This window comes from Gadus morhua, chromosome 22, assembly GCF_902167405.1.
Source record: "Gadus morhua chromosome 22, gadMor3.0, whole genome shotgun sequence".
Lineage (NCBI taxonomy): Eukaryota > Metazoa > Chordata > Actinopteri > Gadiformes > Gadidae > Gadus > Gadus morhua.
The window spans coordinates 859123-864885 of record NC_044069.1 but is presented as its reverse complement, the minus strand read 5'-3'; the positions used below and the strand labels follow the sequence as shown (position 1 = coordinate 864885).

The 5763-nt window shown below is 43.3% G+C and overlaps 2 long non-coding RNA genes across 2 annotated transcripts; one reads left to right on the top strand and one right to left on the bottom strand.

Moving 5' to 3' along the window:
• Nucleotides 1-1872: 1872 nt before the first annotated feature.
• LOC115535309 (uncharacterized) lies at nucleotides 1873-4118 on the top strand. Its single transcript, XR_003974455.1, has 4 exons — nucleotides 1873-2360; nucleotides 3282-3395; nucleotides 3490-3639; nucleotides 3805-4118. It is a non-coding gene; the product is annotated as an uncharacterized LOC115535309 (long non-coding RNA).
• A 396-nt stretch (nucleotides 4119-4514) lies between these two features.
• Nucleotides 4515-5472, bottom strand: LOC115535312 (uncharacterized). Its single transcript, XR_003974458.1, has 2 exons — nucleotides 4966-5472; nucleotides 4515-4765 (listed from the first exon to the last, which is right to left on the bottom strand). It is a non-coding gene; the product is annotated as an uncharacterized LOC115535312 (long non-coding RNA).
• Between the last annotated feature and the right edge of the window lie 291 nt (nucleotides 5473-5763).

Here is a 5763-nt window from a genome sequence, read left to right as displayed (position 1 = left end):
CAGAAGTTGTTAATTGCAATTACTTCATGCATACATAATATACATATGTACATCCATACACATATTCATAATATGTACTGTTCATTATATTGACATGGTAGGCATCAACACTGGGAGCATTTTGAATGAGTGAGTAATTCTGCCGGCATGAATTGGCTGTCAGAATACAACGCCCCCATCCCCCCCACCTGCCAAATGTCCCCTGTTATGACCAGTGGCGTCACTAGGCTGTTTTATTCGGGGCTAAAGCCCCGGATCTAATTTGATTAGCCCCAAATCTTTTTTGTTAAAAAAATAAAAAAATAAAAAATATATTTTTTTAGATATTTTGCTGCATGCAGAGCCTGTGCCATATCCGCCCGTCGCACACGCTCCCATTGGTTAGGACTCCTGCGTAGGTTACTGCTAGGAATCTCTGTTCTACTGCTCAAGATTTTAAGCCATGAATTGATGAACTTGCATTGAAGAAAATATGTCAGTTTTCTGTGGGCTGTAAATAGGCCAATCTATGAGGTTAAATAGCATTTCCACTATAAAATGATGCAGAAAAGGCACAGATAGATGAATAAGAATCCACCAGAATGCAGGAAATTAAGTGTTTGACGCTCAAAAAATGTTTGGGAGCACCCCCATACCCCCACCTATAATTTGTCCCCGAAAATGTTGAAATGAACCTAGCCTATATGACCCTATACGCAGGTTGTATGCAATATATTCATAGATATGTTGTCTTTACTTTTTGTATTAAAAAGAAGGCATGTCAGTAAACTCCATGCCGGCCCTTAGTGTGATTATCACTTCATCATAGAGTGGCCCTTTGTGAAAATGAGTTTGACACCCCTGATATAGATAATGTAAGGTCTGTCTCACTTGTATTCATTTTACTCTGAAATAACTTGAATGGAACTTTAGATGTCTGGGGATAAGCAGCAGTCAGGTAGCAAAGCTATAATTACCTGCCTATTTGGTTTATTTAGGGAAAGCATTATGAAATTTTTTTTGCATGTGCAATACAGTATACAACAAAATTTGCCACGTGCGCACTGTCCTATTCCCTCTTGGGCTAAGCCCCAGATGTTTCAGGAACCTAGAAACGCCCCTGATCAACTTTATGAATCCCACACGGGGGAATCACTTGTTATTGCAGCTCATGAGTCAAAAGTACAGCGAAAGAGAGATTAGGGAAGAATACAAATTAAAAAAGATATGTATAATAAAATATGTGTTGCTCTCCGTCTCTCTATATATGTCTGTCTGTCTGTCTGTCTGTCTGTCTGTCTGTCTGTCTGTCTGTCTGTCTGTCCGTCTCGCTGTGTGTTTGTGTGTGTGTGTGGATCTGGAGGCTAGTCTGTCCCCGCGTGGCTTCAGGCCTCCAACCGCAAGAAAGATGGGAACCACTATCACTGAGGTGGTCTTCAAGATCAGGAACCCCCAACAGACACACACACACACACACACACACACACACACACACACACACACACACACACACACACACACACACACACACACACACACACACACCGTGTGTTCGTGTGTTCGTGTTTGTTTTACATACGCACAGTGGTGTAGTCTATTTTATTGTAGTGGGTATACTGTGATGATTCCCTTCCAGCCTCGTACAAACCCGTCCCACCGGTACGTGTACGTGTGTGGCGCTTATGGGGTGTCGCACCACACTCACCAACGCAGGGGTCTACAACCCGCTGATTTAAAGGGATAGTTCACCGGTGGGAATATGAAGGTTTTATGAATTAAATAATTCAATGTATTATAAATGTGAAAAATAAATTGAAATTGGTTCATCCTAGCCTGAAAAAAGGCAGAAAGAGTGTTTTCATGGTCTCTCTGGCTCAAAGTGAGAAAACTACCACAGTGCATTGCGCTCGCTGCCCCGCCCACCTGTTTCCGTTTAAAAGGGGGAAGGACCCATGCGAGCAAACAAACTTTATTCACAAAGTTATTCACGAACCGTCGTTGACTAGTTTTGACTCGTTTTTCCAAAAGCAATCATGCCCAGTGGTTGTTTGGTACCCGGTTGCACCGAAAAGTCGAGGTTGGGACAGAGTGTAAGTTTTCACGGTTTGCCAGTGAAAGACGCTCAGCGTTGCAAACTATGGCTGCGGGCGATAAACAACCCCAGAGTTGGAGAAGACACCGGGAAGGAAATTATAAAAGGAAAAACGATATGCAGTCTCCATTTCAAACTGGAGGATTTTGATGGAAGACTTTTCGGCAAGATTAGGTCCGCACTCAAACCAACTGCTGTTCCGTGCGTCTTCGCTGTGGGCCCGTGCCCAGATGACGAACAGGCCGGGGCTTCTAATGCACCTCCCGCAGCGAAACGCAGTCGCCTACAGGTAAGACTGTCGTAATATTCTACTATATTTCTGTGCTGCTACTAGTGAGCACTTCAGTTTACTGCTAGAGCTCACTAGCAGTGAAAAGGGTCCTATGTTCCCCGTGCCGTTTGCGACTCCCGGAGCTCTTAGTATATAATATAATTTGTATAATAATATCACGGCCAAAGGCTCTGCGCATCCGGTTGGCCGTAGCGCGGGGAGCTCTCGTAGGGATTGGGCTTCTCGGGGTTTGTTTACCGGCGTATGAAAAGACTGCGTCAGGTTCTCCGACGTCTCCCTCTTCCACAAAGGTAAACACATGCAATGGTAGTTTTCTCGGCCGGTATTTGGCAGTAATGGTAGGAAAAACTAACATATCGGGGAGCATAGGACCCTTTTTGGGAAAAGCGGTCCTTTGTTCCCCAGTCTCATACAAAGAGGGGAACATAGGACCCGGGGAACATAGGACCCGGGATCATAGATACGCTCCCTCGGCTGCTACCCGGGTCTCTGTGTGCTTAGCTTAGCTTAGCATACTGTCGATTTCGCTATGGACGCCGGGGATGAGTTTTGACCGAGCATTGCCCGTTGCCTTGCGCTAGGTATGTAGTATGTACTGTTGTGCCCACTGCACAACAAATTGCCGGCATGAGTTACCACTGAAATCAATGGGTCAGTGGGTGAGATCGGTCGTCAAGATGGTGGCGCAAAGCTACAGTGACGTCACGTGACCCAAACGAATAGCAGCTATCGGGGCAAATTGCTAAAATAGTTCAAAAACAAAGTAAAGCAGGAAAAAAGCCTTTTCAGTGAGTGATATAATCTAACATTATACTAGGAAGCAAATGCATATTGAGCAGTTTTATTCTTGTCCCTACATTCAATTTTTGTGTGTGTGGTACCAAAAACATGACAAACTAAATGCCTGTGTCATTACAGAACGCTGATAGTGGTCATGGCGCATTGACTCTCTCTGCATCCTCCAACCCGCTGAAGACCTTCCCTTTGACATCCACACCAGTGAAAACCTTTCCCTCGGACCAAGGACTATCGGTAAGATTCTGAAAAGGCTACTTTACAAAATCACTCCGTAATGATCATGTTTTCATTCTCGTATTCTTTTCCCTTTTTATTTTATTGCATACAGGCCCGCTGGAGATCTTTCACAGTGCAATGCTCAAGTACCTCCCAAAAAGGCAGGGATTCTCTTTCCAGGGAATGAGAGAAAGGGTTCATCTTGCATGTTTTGAGCACAATGAAAACATTGTCAAAAGAAAGCAGGCCACAACCAAGACAGGTGTGTAGTAAAAGTGGCTCAATGAAGAATCAAGAATATAATTTCACAGCTTACACGGTTTGCAGATTTAGCTGAATAATTCGGGTATTTCATTTGAAAAAAGTACAGCATCTCAAATGTTGCTTTTATAGTCTTATCTATAATTATTTGTAATTTATTTTGCAGGACAACCACGCTTCAACCAAGTGTTTTGCAGGAGATCCAAGCAGTGGGTCGTGAAGCAGATTTTTATTCCACACACCACCCAGTTCATTGACACACTTGTCACAAGTGTCATAACCAGAAGACGAAACCCAACGATTCTATATAAGGTTTCAACATCCTCACTTGCCCTGCCCCAGCCTGCGCTGCCACCTAACATTGCACCAGTGCCAAAACCACCAAAGGAGGCGGCAGTGGCTGAATTAAAAAGGCGCTTCTGAGAGGGACATCTGACCTATTTTATCTATTTAAACGTATCTTTAATAAAACATTTGTTTTCAATCTTATCTTTGTAAATATTGGATCATTTTCCTTTGTGAATAAAATCTTATTGTTTTTACTACCTTACCTTGGACTCCTGTATAAACCCATGTTCACCATAACAAACTTCACTGCAATAATTATTTAAATTTCTGTCATTACATTTTTTGTTGCAAAGTAGGTTCAACATACAGCCATCATGTATGAATGTAGCAAGAATAGATTTATAATTATTTTAGGTATCATTTGTATATTACTGTACATCAAACATTTGCTAATTACAGTATTTCAGCATATCAAGTAGGCTATATGTAAACCTTTTCTCCCCAGTTGAAATAAGTGTTCATCGTATACAGCAGGCCTACTTTAGTGTAACATCATTTGGTATAGTAAACAAATCACAACAACCAACATGAATTTGAAGTTTTATTCATAAAATATAAACTATATACAAAAACAAAACGTATGGTGAGTTTGCTAAATATCACAGCTCATCTTGGGCATCTACCGTCTCCTGGTAGCCGCGGTACTGCCCATCTTGTGTTGGGTAATTAGCCCTGATGGCCTGGACAACACACGCTGGCAAAACAAGGCGATTGCCTCTCCCAAGTCTCTCACCTTGCAGTATCCACTCCAGGAAATGCCGGTAAGATGTTAGCCTATACTGTCAAAGAAAGAAAGAACAAAATTAGCAAAGCAAGATAAATTATGCCTTGAGTAGCCTACAGCATTACACAGACTTGAAGCTAACGTAACGTAGCCTATGCTCTGCCAATAAGGTCGGCTACTTTCGGATAACTACATTGTCACGTTCCCCGTGACTCAAAACTATTGTAGCCAATGTGTTAGTAAACAAACACTTACTCTGTGCTCAGACGTCCGTTTCTCCCGGCGGGCTTTGGCTGGCGTTTCTAGTTGACTTTCTGGGTACGGAAATAAGTATCCAATACCCAACGGTTCAGATGAGGCGTAAAGCCTGGGTGAGATGTTACACACACGGCCCCTTCCTCGCCAGATTCAGCCATTTCATCGCGAAGAAACTGGCATCGCTGAAATTCGCTGCAGCACAGGGACTCTTTGTGATTCTCCATAGGTGAACAGAGCAAACAGGTACACCACCAGTTCACTCCGGCGCGATCCGGCTCCTCGGCAACAGGCAAGGCTTGTTCAGCTGCAGCCGCAGCAGCCTCCTCCTCTATTCGTCTCAGTTCTTCCTCGCTGTATTCTGGCTCATACAAATAGCCCTGAATATTACAATGCAGCAATATATTTTCAAACTCAGCTGTTGCTTCTGCCATGGTCAGAGGTTTGTGTCGGTCTCCCGTCCCTCTCATTCCCCCTCATAAGCGAGCTGAGCGTGCAAGCGTGCAAGCTCCCGCCCCCTCTCATTCCTTATTGGTGGAAAAATTTCCGGCAAATTTGCCACCAAAAGTGTGTTGTAGTCCTCGGCCCATCTAGCGGGAAGAGAGGTTTCTCCCGAAATGACGTCAAACGCGTCATTTGACGTCATTTCGGGAGAAAATTTGATGAGAAAAAATGGGCCAAGGGGAGACTGGTTTAGACTGATATTTTTTTATATATTAATTTACATTACAATAGCGATTTTATAATGATAGAACTCCGGTTCTAAATGGGTGAACTATCCCTTTAAGAGTATAACGA